General features: G+C 31.5%; 1 long non-coding RNA gene across 1 annotated transcript in view; it reads left to right on the top strand.

Annotated features, from left to right (window-relative positions):
• LOC148306004 (uncharacterized) overlaps positions 1–16,358 on the top strand; it is a 30,921-nt gene extending 14,563 nt beyond the window's left edge. The window contains exon 4 of the long non-coding RNA XR_015838066.1: positions 16,221–16,358. This is a non-coding gene — a long non-coding RNA (uncharacterized LOC148306004). The remainder of the gene's footprint in view (positions 1–16,220) is intronic.
• Positions 16,359–16,954: the final 596 nt, after the last annotated feature.

Below are 16,954 nucleotides of genomic sequence, written 5' to 3'. Positions count from 1 at the left end.
CTTAGTCGTTAAAACGATGCCCTGTGCACCATTAGTTGCGAGTGATTGATCAGAGTAAGAATGACATTAATATTGCATTAAAATTGACCACTTTCATTCAGGAGAATATCGGATTTGACGTAGTTTTATTATAATGTCTTGATTTTATTATATTTTATATGGATATATTGAAGGATTTTTTAAGACTTTCTTTGCCTTTATAAATATCAGAAACATCAAAAAATTTATTTGTCTTTTTCATTTACAAGATAATCGAAATACAGCATTTTATTAAGCTGACAACACATTGCACCATAACGCATATGTATGTTTTCTTTTAAATTGAGTAACAATGACATAAAAAATCGGTAACAAATTCCACAGCCGTCAGTTCACCGGTACCAATACGAAATAAGCCAATGGCGTGCGTAAACTCTGCGGTAACACCGACGGCGAGGTAACAGGGGTCTAAAGTTTTTGATCGAAACATACGATGAGAATGATGAAGATATGACCCAACTCAGTTTTCTTAGAGGCCGTAGAATAATGCGAACGATTATGGAATTAGATTCCACGAATAAGCCGGTAAAAGTTTCCGATTAGACAATGATTGGCCTTGGCTGATTTTGAGAACTTCATCAGTAAGTGTGTATAGTTGGTGCTGTATTCTGTAGGCAGGTTCAGTATCAAGTAGGTTGAGCAATCAGATTTCTTCATCCGTTTTCCTTATGCACGGTAAGTATGTGTTTGGATTATGACATGAGTCATCTTTTTTATATTTTATTTCTGCTTTTATCGATGAATGAATTTTATTTTTGCAATTATATGGAGTATGTATAATATTTATAAAATATTTAGTGGTAAAAGTGTTATTTTTGTGAAGTGTTATTATTATGAATTTTATTTTTGCAAGTATATGGAGTATATATAATATTTATAAAATATTTAGTGGTAAAAGTGTTATTACGTCAGCGTCAGCGTATTGAAAACAAATAGAACCCGCTATAATGTAACAGCCGAATCAATTCAAGCAAGTACCTAAAATGATTGATAAACATAGTAGAAAAATTCTAATGAACACCCCAGAATCTATATACTCTGAGTACAGATCTTCTGACTTTTAAATTACCTAATTTTGCTATTTATTTACATATCATACATTTTACATGCGTGCATATGTGTGTAAACCCATAAAAATATTTTATTTTACTGCAAGGTCGCGATTTTTTTTTCAATTATTCATTGAAAGATCACGTAGTTTTTTTTAAATATTATTATTATTTTATAGTTTCGATGTTCAAATATCGTTTCTTACTTTATGACGATTTCAGTCTGATTGAAATTAAATAACTTCATCTAAACGTAACGCTAACACAAACTCAACGCTTGTATACAGATAACAACTTGCCCCCTCAGGCTGATATGTAAATATAAATCTACCCAAGAATACATAAGTATATGTAACTATTGTATTTGGTTCGATCAACTTATTTAGTTTTAGCTCTACATAATTATGTTCACCCGCATCGGATCGCTAATTAATTGATGAATATTGTTGCGTTTAATACTATAGGTTATTTATGACGAAGAATACCTAGTTTAAATGTGAGCTAATTATACGTCATCACACCCCTTTGTCATAGACATAGACATAGGTCTTTAAAGGGCTATTAACTCTTGACATCTTAATATATTTAATCGTTTTACATCTGTTATAGACTCGTTCTTCAATAAAGGGCATATGGCGTAAGTATCACTACAAAAGGGTTCTGGCTCTGACTTGCGTCAACAATATAAAAAGAATACCATGCTTCAACATATGTTACCTACATAAATATAGCCAACAGTTACGATATAAATAAATAAATGATATTGGAACAACGTATTTTGATTTTGACATGGAAATGCAGATCATCTGATTCTCAGAGTATCAAACATTGTGTACCTGTACAAAAAAAACCTTTAAAAAAACATTAACAAAAAATATACAAAAATAATATATAACGTAATTAACAATTATGGTATAACTGGGTTTATGAAAACAAAATATCTGTTGTGTATAGAATTCTGATTTTTTATGATTACTAAATAAATTTGAGGTTTTATCCTCAAGAGACTTTTACACATTACTGTGACCAAATTTCACAAGCTTATGCAAGGTATGCAACCTAGCTAATAATGCTTTCCTCTTTTTCTTACTCATTATGCATTCTCCATTCCCTTTTACAAATACAGTAATGTCATTCACCAACAGTTTCTTCGTTTACAATACCTGTATCCCCTTAAAATATATTATACTTCCATATTCAAGAATCTTAAGCATTTAAATGTAGCTAACGATCAAGAGAACACTCGTACATCCCACGCAATGCCTTATGCACCATTTGGTTCGATAGGTGTCAATAAAATAGAATCATCAAGGTTTTCTTTCAACTGGAAATGCAGCTTAATAAATGAAATTGCCAATTGTTCGAACAATTCAAATACAATCCTAGTAATGTCATGCTGTCATAATTTTATAAATAAGAATCGGATTTGGTGAAAATTAAAAAAAAACATTAAATTTCCTAAATTTTCAAAATATATCAATTTAATAACGAAGTGTTAAATTGCAATCAAGATTTGAGGGACTAACTTTTGAGTTTTTAATACAAAAGAACTTGTATATTATATCTCATTTTAAATTAATTATACTGCCGCTGGTTACGTATTAAAAAAATAAATACATATTTGGCGATTTGATAAAAAGTAAAGCACTTTATGTATTATTGAATACATACCTGCATATATATATATATATATATATATATATATATATATATATATATATATATATATATATATATATATATATATATATATATATATATATATAAATAAATATATATTATGTGTGTAAAACTTCTAGTATTATTTATATTCGATATGGTCAAAAATATAATTCTGGGAATAGTAATATTTTATTACGGCATTTTAGGCCATAGAGAAAGTTGGGACTGAGTTGGATTGCTTTATTACGGTGTAAATGACCCAGAAAAGATTTTATAGCACGTAACAATGGGGCACAAGGCACAAGTCTCCGAAATAGCTTCATCCTAGGCTTTGTCCCCTCTTGCCGACAAGAAAGGGAAGACAAAACAGTCCTGACCCAATCCTCCCTGTCTCGTCTATGCCAAATTACCAACAATAAACTCGATCTGTTTATGACTACCGCTCCGAGCGAGGAATTTGAAAACTAAATTCTAAATAACTTGTAGTCTTACAGACCATTATTTTTATTTACATACGTACCGATATTATTTTTGTGCAAGTCCCTGAGAAAAGACTACACCGATAATATCTATAATAACGTTACCGTTGGTGGAAAACTATTACAAACACAAAATAGAGAAGTTGATTCAGGTTTATGAATCTCGTATTTGAATTATGTTGTTGACAGTTCGACACCCCACAAAATCAATTTTGACTAAAAATTTATCAATATGTACATTTAATAGTATGGATTGTTGAATCTAAATTTGCAATTTTCATCGGCAAATCTTTCTCTGTTCTACTTCTACATCAGAAAAAGTGGTGTCTGGCTCTATCGATCCAATTATTACACATCATTGGAATACAGTTGGTATCACAATTTTCTTTGTTAGCGTAGATTTGGGGATTTAGTTAGAATTAATCTTTATTTACGGTAAAGAAAGCCTTTGTACCGTGTAATAATAATAGGAAGAAGAACAGTGTACGGTGTACGGTGTTCGAACTTCGAATACAACGTCGCTGCTTTTATTTCTACATTACACATGGGAATGAGTTTAGGTGGAAAGAAATTACTGTTATGCGGAAAAGGAAATGAAGGAGGGTCAGTAGACACTTAGGAGGAAAGGATTATAGAAACAGAAAATGTCATCTTTCCTTGTGGAAGCTCACATATTTACTATCCCGTATCCGAGTTGTGGAGATTTATTATAGACAATCTTGAAAAATGTCGAAAAAGATTGATTTTTATTACATGGAATAATTAGCTTCTGAAATCGCCGACAAACAACATAAACCAATTTTAAATGTCGTCATCTCTTTCCCTCACGTGCAAAACGATTCGAATGTAAATGAGATAGCACAAAATATTTTGGTAATATCTGCAACTGTTTGAGCAGGTTTTATTGCCCATTTTGTAGGCAGAAAGTAGGTTTTCTAAGCAATAAAGTGCAAAAAGGAATTATGGTGCTCTGTAAAATTGCAACTGCAGAACCCGAACCTGGTAACTTCGCTCTTCGCTATCTTACTATCCACCATAAATGGGATAACAATAAAACAAAATAGTGTACTTTTGCCATATTTACCACTGCTAAGAGCCGATAGATAAAAAAAAACACGTTTAGCATTAAGTAAGACACACCAATATTTTCAATTCATATAATATGTAACTTGTAAGTTTCAAGTAGGCGGAAAATTAAACGAATAAAAAATTATTAATAAATATCAAATGAATTGACTAATTTTCGAAACAAAAAACAGGTTTAGTACTCTGGGACAATATTTAAATTTGAGTATTGTTAGATCCATTGTTTTAATAAGTATTATAATATCTTACCGTTTATTGACACCTATTACAAAACATGGCTCGTATACATTATGCATGTCTCGATTGTTTTTGGCACTCATTTATAAATAAGGATCAATCCCATTATTGATTTGGTCGGATTATCGTAGCATCAAAAAGTAATTATTTTAAGTTCAATAGACTCGAACAGAATATAATAATCGTTCGATAAATATTCTACATATGGTTTACACGAAATACAGACATAATAAGTCTGCTATAATATTTAAATATCTTGAAGTCATAATTAAATTATTCAGGCTTGTATTCACCCTTACAGAACATATTTGCACAAAACGCATTATGACAACCGTGAAACGTGTAAATAATGAGACGGTACAAAGCTCGTCACAAACTGTCATTAAACTAATGTCTACTGACAAATGCGTAAAAAACAAAGAGAGCCATATTCAGTTCAGCAAAAATTGAAAGAAGGTAGCATTAATAATCAGTAATAGGGGAGACCATTTGACTTAGGCTCGAATAAGAACCTGACAAAAAATGGTCCATTTAACACATAGTTAGAAAAATTGGGGGATTACGCATGTCATTGTGACAAAAACAATAGCAGTTTACCTTGGGATTAAAAAAACTGGTCATACTAGTTGTCCAACGGTTCAGTTCCCGTGAAACTTTGTGACACTATTTCTTTCAAATTGAACTGGTCCTCAATAAATCACGCCATTGTTGTAGCGGGGCATTTAACACTTATTTACATATTTGTTTTGTGAGGCACAATGCGACGAAAGGGTCTAATTAATTGATTTAGCAACTTTTATAGTGTACAAAGTATGTTGGAATTATTTGCACCTAGGATCAACATAGGGGCACAATATAAAATGTACCCAATAAATCGCATGTTACATATTTAGAATACTGACAGTTTGGATGTCTTAGAGAGTTTCAGTTAACTAAATTTTGACGTCTTAAGGAATAATGATACGTAAGCCAATATATCTTAATTATTATTTTTACCTAATATTTTACACCTTTTAAAAATGTACGTATAGCATATCGCTCACTCCTTTCAAGAACGTCATAAATCAAAATACTTGATTTTGCAGGAGAACGTTTTTAAAGTCTAAAAATATAATACAATGTATTACAAATAAATATCAAGCCCCTTATTGAACTTTTTACTGTGCAACAGATCTTTTTAGGTAAAACCTGAAGATTTTTTTTCCATTTGAAAAATATTTAGTATGTTTAAAAAAATAATAAAACAATACCTTTTCTTCAAAATGCAAAAATAACACTTTCTGCCCTGTAGCGGGTAAATATTAATTTAAAAATATGCCTCTTTTGCTGGGATATAGTACATTTTCTGGACATTCCGAAAACATGCACAACTTAAAATTGACGATTTTTGATTTATGACGTTCTTGAAAGGAGTGAGCGATATAAGAACGGCCTCAGGTATTCACATAGGTACCGTAAGTTTTAATAATTGTATTAGTATAATAAACATTATCAAAAGAATTATGGAATATTTACCATTTTATTGTCAAAATTTATTGTTTAGTATACAAATCTATTTTTCTCGATGACATCGTGTCGACTACATATTTTTTTACACACTATTTATTCTACTATTATTTATTAATTGAAATAATAGTTTATAAGTAGTTTCCATGTCTATGGTTACACGCAATTATAAAAAAAGATGTAGATAAAAAAAAAAACTCCCTCAAAGTTATTGACAAAAATGTGCTGCGCTATGTAATATGTTAACATTATTTTTATCTGACTCCTGTAAAAAAAGTTCAAAAAAACATATATATTTTAGTCATTGTCTCAAAGCCTTAAATCTATATTATACAAAATATATAACTGAGAATCCAAGCATTAGCATAACTCCTCTCTATTAGCACAATCTGGATTTCGAATGAACTTAAGGAATCCTAGGAAACTAATTGACCTAAAGACTGACTTGCGTAGACTTACTACAGTACTAGGCTCATACATTTTTAAAATAAATTTTCTCCATTTTTAATAGTAAGTAATGGTGCGTTTAAAATTAGTTTAATGGTTATAAAGCTCGAACCCTTTTTCCTTTTGTTTTATTATTTTTAACATCCCCTTCGGTCAAATTGTTTCAGCGAGTAATGGCCACGGGGGCGGGGGTAGTGCTGGTAGAATCCGCCCTCTGATCCTTTTTGTTATTTTTTGTCACAATCGTATTTTACTCAGGACCCTAAAGAACAGACTGCCACCTAATACTACGTAATGTTAGTTTTGATAATATACCTCGCAAATTACAGACACAACATGAACAATATTTAACATATTGTTTTTCAGCTTTGAGGGTGTTATATCAACATGTATTGGTTGTTTTAACAAAGACGAAGCAAAATTTATATTGGAAGATAATATGAAAGTCGGAGCATGAAGGCTTATGACATGAGACATATTATATGGTAGATAGAACATTATTAAAATAATATTGTTTAAAATTGTAAAACTCAATATTATAATTATTAAAAGTATAATCTCATAATTTTCCTATTCTTGACTAACGTTTTCACTGTCGTTAGCAGCATGAGAAGTCAATTACTGTTTAGATTGTCATCGATCCAATATTATGCACCGTATTCCATGTACCATACACCATACGGAAAACGTACCATGATTTTGAGATAAACGCAGATAATTAGCAATTAATTTGATTTTTGTCATGAGGTTGGTAGTCATTATTAATACAGGATACGCTGTATGATGTGAATCAATACGTCGTTCGATATTCTTAATTCTCTACCCTTGCTTTTTGAACTGACATTACAGTGTCGAATGTCGAATTAAATTGGACTTATGACGTCACAAAGGCGTTTTCACCCCTTAATTTGCGACAAAAAAAGACAGCGGGGAGCATTCTACTGAACAAGGGGCTGAAGTCCCCCTGAACCAAATATTCGCGCAAATCAGTAAGGTGCTAGTGCAATTTTTTATTTCCATAAAAATAACGTCTTTATAATGACTTTTTCACCTTTTCTTCATGTCGTTTTGAAATTCGTAAATAAAATAATATTTTTAAATCGCGTGTCTGGCAACATTTAACGTGACTTTATTTTTTTACTTAAACATTTTAAATAAAATAATGTTTCTCTTTTTTATTTAATATTCCTACTCCAATTTCTTTCCCATAGAACAGTAATTTTCTTCAGCCTAAGCTCCTTTACTTCATGTGGTCTGAATCCGACAAATATTTTCCACTCCTAAATCTAGAGTTTAGATCACCTCGCATATAATCAACAAACAAGTTAAAACTACATTAATCCGATGCGGTGCCCTCTACATCATTGGGTTTAGAATGGATTTTGGTTTCCTTTATAAACCCACTGATCTACTTATACTCTTCTATCTACTGATACTCCAAAGTATATTACATTTATAGCAAATTTTCTTTTTTTTTAGTCTGGCACGTTTTTTTCTGGATTTTATGCGGTTGTGTGTCCATACTCTTATATTCCGGTGTTTCAGTTCCCATTGCAAAGGATCCCCACCATCAGGATGTGTTGAAGAATTTATGAATTCGTTAGGTTAGTTTATAATAAAATTTATCAAAGATTTTTATGAAGTTAGAACCATTTCTAAATCACCAAACGATTTATTAACAATCAATGAATTAAAATTACCTACCTTTATAAAATAAAATTACTGTTTCTAAACAATATATTATAAATCTTATAATGTTTAAAACACATTTATGGTATTTATTATATGGGGAGTATGTTAAAACACATAAATTGTTCGGTAGTGATTATTTGCTCCCTATTCCATTCTCTACTGTGGGTACAATACTGCGCCGTGATGACGCGCTCCGAATTGTACGGAATAGTGGGCGTCAGGTGGCGTACCTGACCATTGTTAGAGGATAATGGAAAATTCGGCAGCCGAAATTGAATTGCAAACTATTTCGCGCAGTTATTTGTATTTTATTGTGTCCTTTTAGGAGAGAATGACGGGAGGTTGTGCACCCTTTAATAATTGTATTATAATATATTTGTATTTCATATTATCATGTTAATTAATTCGCATTTTGTATTGTCATGTGTTATGGCAGTGTTTCGTGTTTCGACAGTTTAATACATTCTTTTGAATAACACGTATGGAATTTATAGTCATATGGTGAAGACAATTAATATGTCAAGTGGTCAATTCTAAAGGGAAGACAACACGTTATCTACGTAATTTAGATAACATTAACTGTTTTCTATTCGGTAATACAGAAATATTCAAAACAACATTTTAAGTGTGTCTTAACTCTGTGGTACATTGACATCAGGATTTTTATTGATATCTCAATGTAGATTTATTTTTAAATTTAATCGCTAAAACCTTTTTTACGTTTTATTTATTTGTTTAAACAAACATTTTTATAATATAATATAACTTTAGAATCGCAAAAGAAAAATTCAATTGTTTACCTGGACGATTATGTTGTTACAAATGTTTCTACTTTGTCTTCCTAAGAACTTGAATAAAATATCATTATTCATCTCACCGAGAATATCCTCAACCTTTCAGCATTATATTCCCATGTGCAATTAGAACATTATGTTCATGTTCATGTTAGATGAACGATTATTCGGCAAATAGCTTCTGGCTGTCGATGTCGGCTCCCAGCTCCGTGGACTATGCATATATACGTACATATAATGTTGCCCTAATCTTCTCGGCTTCTCTAATACGTAATAAGGGTCCAGGGTTAGTCTGTATCACTGTTCACCGTACTCCCCCGCTGGTCCTTTACAAAGCCTATTTGCAGATTACAAATTATTGAAAAGTTCCTACGAGGTACCTACCCGTAGGTTCACACGACCTTTTATTTATTTATCATTATTGTTTGCATCACCTGTAAAAATGGATTCAGTATTTTAATTTTTTATTGAAGGGGTATTTTTTTGTAATGCGAAATGTAATCCTTCATTGGTACGACTGTACAATGAAAAAAACGTATTCTTTAAAATAGTTTAATACATTATATAATGTGTAGTCTTTAAAATGATAAACTTTAATGTCGTTATTACTGTTCTTAGTTTGATACTGAGGCAATTAACTAAATGTATTTTATCCTGCCTTGCGCATATTCTATATGGGTGACTAAAAGTGATGTTTAAGTGTATATATTAAAACTTATGACCATAAAAAAACTTATGATGATAAAAAATGGTCAAATTAAAGTACAACAGGAAAACGATACAAATAAATAAACGCGTCTATTAGATTTAAGAGGATTAATTAAATTGCAGTTTAAAAATGACACGGTTCGGCAAGTTTGTAGTGTCCATGCGTAACCATAACATCTTTTTAAATCCGCAGTAATTTTACATTACACTTAACAGATCACAATAGCCTACAATAAAGAGTAATCCTAAAAGTCAGCTAGTAATTTGTGACAAATAGTCAAGCTATACAAGCAAGACCCCTAACGGCGGAGAGAGGCAGGGTGAGCGAGGGGTTGCTCCAGGAAATTGGATGCTGCGAATATATTTGTCAATCGTCACCCGCTGTGACTTTACGAGCTCTTTGTTGGTGCACGATGCTGTCAATCAGGGACAGGAGTCTACCACCTTTAACGTTTTTAGCCATGTAATTTCATAACCAATTTTATTTATGTTTTTTCTTCGCTTTTTGTTTAAATTATTATTTACAAACGTCTTGTGATACACGTATCTGTTAAATTGTTAATGTTTGAGCCATAACTAGTTCTTCTCAACTTGTAAGATTTATTTTTTAGATATCTCTGTCTGATATATTGAGGACTAATTGCAGTCAAGCCAACCGACAATCGTAGTACTTAAGTAATGTACTATTGCAGCGACACTTTATTGCAGATGAAATTCTCAAACTGGTTTTGGTATAATGAATTTAAAATTATAATAACACATCATTAAATCAATCAATCAAATATTAACAATATTCGTAAATTATGTGGTTGCAGATAAACACCAGATTTAACCTTCGAAGGTCATATATCAAGATATATTATAGGTATCTCAACAGAAACTCAGAAACGACTTATATGAGAAAAGGGATAAGAAGCTATTATTTTGAGAAATTTTTCCTTTTTACCAAAGGTGAGAATTCTTTCATCTCCAAATGTCCAGACTTCCAAATGTTCTCCGTATAAAAAGATACTGTTGAGGCATCTAAAATAAATTTAATTAAAAAATTGTTTACAACATTTTGAGTGTGTCCAAATACTTGTTCACAAAATCTGGATTATCTCCAATTACAGGAGTTATTTTCATATTATTTTTTGACATCTCATCAAAGATGAAGAAGAATATGGAAGTCTGTTACACGTGTGTAAAGTGATCACTTAAACCAGCCTATGACGGTCGTAAGCCCCGTAAATGCCCAGACTTCCATATTCTTCTTCATCTTTGATGAGATGTCAAAAAATAATATAAAAAAATTGTTTCATTGTGTGATTTGAACAAATAGTGGTATTATCCAGGTAATGTTTAAATTAAAAAAAAAATGCAAAAGAAAAAATACAAGGAAAGTAATATGATGAGTGTATAGGTATACATATACTAGTATATCATTTTGATACTAACATGAAATATTTCTAAATATATCGATAAAGAAAAAATCTCCTTCTTCTGTTACGTTGTCGATTTACTATTAATAAATAAATGCTCGCAATATCACATAAAGTTAGAACAGTTTTGTATCGCTGCAAAGAAATACGGGTGCATGTTTCCTATTTTTTATGCGTGCTTGGAACAGATTTCGTCTGAAATTGTTTTATGCAAGCGAGTTGCGATATAATGAGCCTTGTTGCAAGAGTAATGTTCCTACTCCTGCCGGCACAATAAGTAACAGAACAAAAGCTTTTTTCTTCCTCTCTCCATCGCCTTAATGATCCTTGCCCCAATTTTTCTTAAATATGTATATATTGTTTCTTCCTCGAAGTACCAGCCCCTTCGTGACAGATTGCCGGGACATATTATAATGTGACAGCGTCGGACACGGTGATTATGTTGTCTGTAATTATTGTTTTTCTTTTTAGTTAAACAATTTGAATGCTATTCAATACTCGGCATGAAGCCGCCATTATGCGTATAACTGTTGTATCTCACGAATAATACTGATTTGTGAGGGATAAATGCATTTTTTTTCGTCACAGCATTCTGTTTTCATCATTTCTTCTGTTTGTATAAAGCGTGTCTTTCTTTGTTCTTGATTTCTTTAATTGGTACAACAAACAAGGCCATATTTTTGTCGTCATTTGATTATTATATTATTTATATTTTTTAACTGTACTATTTATTTGTTTATTAAGTTATTTTTGTTAATCTGGATTAATCATTGTTAGATTTTTCTTAAGATTTCTTACTCTCACTGCTTTTATCCACTGGTGGAAGAGAGCTAAGAGTACGTGCCACCTCTGGATCTGCTATAACAGAGTCACGTTCGCCAAATATATTCTAGTTTCGCTGGTTAGCAGGATCACGTTATCCGTGGAAGTTGCTATCGCTAATCGAAGCATGAGCGTTTAGAATGTACACCTTTTTAAAATACTCTGAAGCCGTATTCTGCGTTGATCTCTACACACCTACACAGGTAGAGTTATTTTCTATCCTTTCGGGAAAACTCAACCACAGAAGTTCGTGAAGTAGTGGAGTTATTTATATTGTCATCTCAACATATGATTCTATGCTGAGATGTTAATATAAATAACTCTGAGTGGACATATTTTTGAATAAAGATTTGCACACAGTCTAAATATTGTGATTTTTACTAACGGATATTGGGTATCGCCACAATTTTATCATTATATGATAATACAATATGCTATTCTAAACGGTCGGTGGCGTAATCCTCTTTAAAACCTCATCTCCTGCTATTGTTTTTATACTCGTGTTGACTTGAAGACATTTGATTCAAATTTCTGTTATTTTTTCTGGATTTGATAATTTGAACACAAATATCAGAAGTCTACAATATTTTTCGCTTTATATAAAAACATAAGTGTAAATTATGTAGATATGTACTTTTTGTTGTGGTATTATTTGAGTGCTATCTGCGGATATCCGGGTGCGCACGGTGCATAGGGCGCCGCATCAAATCGACGCGGTGTTTACCTGATCATTAATTACATAGAAGCAATGTGCAATTGTGAGTGCAATATATTTGATAGGATAAAGATGACGGAAGTGGTGGACATTACTGCTATTTGAGAAAGGAAATGGTAGAGGAATAATATGAAATAATAATTTAGCAGAGGGAAAAGAAGGATGGAAGGAATGGCTAGGGCACTGGGGGTTAAATACCTATACTCGTGCAAGACAATATTTATAATAAGTTAACTAATATGAACATTAGGTATATTTAAAACATTTTATAGAATTATATCTCATCACAAGTTTTTTGTGATTTTTTTATTAAAACTAGTTTATGAGTGATCACATTCTAATTACCGTAAATTATTTTGCACAATCATAACCTCAATAAAAATGAGAACGATACCGCAAGAAATAATATTTTGAACGTAGTTACCATGGATAAGATTAAAATTATCTAACCACTTTCCGAAATGTGGTAAATTGAATTATAAATATTATATTATATATTGACATGTAAAATTGTATTTAGGTTTTGATTTTAGATTAATTATTTTTATCGCGTAAAAGTTCGCATGTTTCCCGGTTTTATGGAATGGGACAATTACATACAATACACAGATACATTACATTCAACATTAAAGCAATTCAACCGCGTGTTCTTCGATGTGGGATGGATAAACATTTTCAGAACTAAGTACATATTTCACACTTTTATTTGGGAATTTTATGAAATTTCAGTTACAGCAAGTTAAACACATATTAATATTACATTACAATTATATGTTCTGTTTTAATTACAAAATTCTATATTTTCCTACATTTGTAAAAATAACTGGAAGAAGGCCGAGAATGAAGAAAAGGGGAAAGGGGAAAGACCAAAGCTCAAGTCAAAGATAATTGTACGAATCGAGGGACACGACGCTGACAGTATCAATGGCGACTGACATTGTTTAACGATCTAAGCGCTGACATCGTCGAGTTGAGCATATTAAAATAACCATATCCATCGTTAACCAATTTCGACGAATAAATGAAATTAAATGAAAAAAAAACACATAACCAAGCTGAAATATATAACTTTTGGCTAGGTGAGGCTCTCACTGACGCGTTGATGTCGAATGTATCGACCGGCGACCCCACAGCTATTCATCGTGTTATTAACATAAAGTCTACTGCAATATAAGTATTGTAGACTTTATTATTATTGTGTGTATGTACATGTTCGCTTGTGTTTACTTGTGTGTTCGCATAATCCAATTGCTCCACATTCTTGGCCAGAAGCTATCTTTTCGTAAGAAAAGAATCAATATTCAAACCCTTTTGTTGCATGAATAATAGCGGAATTATAAGGAGCAAGCATTCAGTCCTTTACTTTACCTCGTAACAAAGAAATCGACGATCATTTGAGATATAATTATTATTATTCCCATGTATTTTTGAGAATCAGGTTGTATTGTAACCGCAAAACAAGACCCGATAGAAAGCAATGAAGTGAATCCGAACATGATAACTACTTTGAATTTTGCGTTTACCGAACAGAACCAATTCGAACTGTGATACTCCTTAACCCTTTTTCGTACGTATTAACATTTTAAAATGTTAATGGTCCTGTAATTAATTTGCGTTTTCAATGTATCTTTTACAAGTACACAATATAAAAGTATATATTTTTTTCAAATAAAAATAACGCTTAAAGAGATAATGTATGCTCTTTTCCTTTCATCTAATTATTGTTATTTTGTAAATAAATAAATAAATTCAGAATTTTGTCCAAATAATTATAAATCGTAATGTAGTATACATATACTATATAGTACCATGTGAATGAACACGTTAACTTAAAATACTTCGTTAAGGCATTATAATATTAAAGAAAATGTTAAGTAAACGTTCTTAGCTTTAAAATGTGTGACAAGGATTTTACAATTGGAGTTGGAAAATGGGCGAATTAAAATCATTGACGTTTATTTTTTAAAATATGTATACATTACATATCCGAACTAATATTCCGTATTTTTATGCTTATAAATAAGACTTTTATAGTGAGGGTATAAAAATACAATATAATATTGTAAAAGGAAAGGTTATAGTGCCATTGAAATGGATAACATAAAACCATGAACATTTTGTAACACTAGGTGAGAAAGAGTTAAGAGCGAGGAGGCTTCATTTAAGAAATGCAAGAACAATTAAAATGCAGTTCATTTTATTTGCTTTTCTTCTCGGAAACATTTTGACCCTTTTTCCTTTCGCCATATATGACTCCCCGTGTTGGCAATACCTAATCATTAGTAGGTTCATAATAAGATTATATTTCACGAAGTATCCATGTACATGTGCATGTGCATGTGCAATGTGCATACATCACGGAATTCTGTACGTGCGCAGCGCGCATCTGTTTCAGACAAACAGGTTAAAGTTTTTTAGCAAATTGAAGGCCATTATCCTGTTCCTGTAATGTATTGGGCTTATTGAGTAATTGGTTGATCGTTACCGATTTGCAATTTTATTATCGAGTTTTAGAAACTCCAGAAACCTGGTGGAAGGTGAATTGAAGACTTAATAATCGAGAGTAAAGAGAATACGCTTATAGCAGAGTTTTCTCTGTCGAATTTTGATCCTGAATGATCGCTGTTGCACTTGTGAATTAACTACATTTTTTATTACTATTTTTGTATTGGAAAGTATAAACAGTTAAGCGCTTTTTCTAATACGAATCAACCATTTTCATCAATATTTCAAGATAACTTTATAGCTGTCTTTGGAACTAATTGCATATTATTCAATTATGAAATTTGTGCCAGGAAAAATATTCAAGGAAAAGATAAAAAATAATTGATGAGTATGTACTCGTATAAATATATGTATAAAAGGATAAATAAAACATACAAAATAATTATACTGAAAACTATTTGTATGAAAAATATTTTTATCGGAACTAACAATTAAGTTTCATTAAAACTGCCTTGAGGTACTATTTTACGAAAATAGGGCCATATAATTTTTTTTTATTTTTTATTATTATTACGAACCCGGCAGATTTTTCGATAAAAAATATATGTAAAAAAAATATACTTACATTTTTTGTACATATTTATCACATTCCAGTACATATTCATTCATAAATATAACATTATTTTATTAAAAAAATTGTTTAATAAATGACTAATATTTTTTCCTTAATCCTACTGTATTGGATATTATTGTTATACAGCATTATTTTGGTAAGAAATTATTTGATGATTAGTAACTCTAGGAAGTAAGAACTAAAATTAAATTATTTCAACGAACGTTCACTGTAATTTTGTAATTCAAACGAGGTATTTTGCAGGAATTATAAACCTCGAGGTTTTTAGGGATAAGTACTAACACCTAGAAATGCTGATAAATTTCTCTTTTTTATTTTTTTCTCACCATTTTTTTATGTCATATTAATATATGGCGAAAATAGCATATGTTAATAATTGCTAGTAAATTTAAAAAAAAATTGTTGAATGTATAAAAAAGTTCAACCTACTTACTTCAGGATTACATCAAAGTCAAGAGTGATGTAAATTTATGTTTTATTTTAGTTTTACTATCATCTTGTCCGACTGCTAATCGCTCATTATCAGTATCAGCAGCCGAATTGTCGGAAACTGGGAACTGGTAGCGATAAAGGATAAAGGTTCTCCCACGACCGCGACCGCCACCAGGAGCGCGGGAACCGCTTCACACTGCTGCTCCCAACTGCGAGCCAGCTCTTCTCTTCTCTTCTCCTTGTCTGTACTAATAACGCTCACACAAAGGTAATGCTACTATAAACTTAATCTGAATTTGCGAGGAGGTGAAACCTCATTTGGAATTATTTTTTACTAGGTCACGACTAGAGCTTATAATCCCGAGATAAATCTTGTGGTCTCTGGTTAATCAGAAAATACCAATGTCGCGATTTTCAGGATTTATAAACGTGACACTAATATATTAGAGAATTGCCAAAATTATTTTAATCAAAGGAATCACATTGCGTAAATAAATAAATAAATAAATAATAAATACATCACTTTCATTACGTTGTGAGTTATCAACTTTTTACGGTTATGGATATTCAGTCGTATACCTACGTAGCGATATTGCGCGATATGACTGCTATGAATATTTTTGGAAATTTCCTAAATATTGCGTCGCCGGTTTGCCCGTGGGAACTCATTATCTTGTGTGGACCGAATTTTAACAGGAAAGCTGATAAGGACTTCGATGTAATAGCGTCTAGCCTTGGCGCCTTAACCGACGATAACATGTGCAATAGGAATGTGGAGTCAGTGAT

This window comes from Brachycentrus maculatus, unplaced genomic scaffold (assembly GCF_059751285.1).
Source record: "Brachycentrus maculatus isolate JH-2025_06_01 unplaced genomic scaffold, ASM5975128v1 h1tg000257l, whole genome shotgun sequence".
Lineage (NCBI taxonomy): Eukaryota > Metazoa > Arthropoda > Insecta > Trichoptera > Brachycentridae > Brachycentrus > Brachycentrus maculatus.
This window is presented reverse-complemented; position numbering and strand designations above follow the sequence as displayed.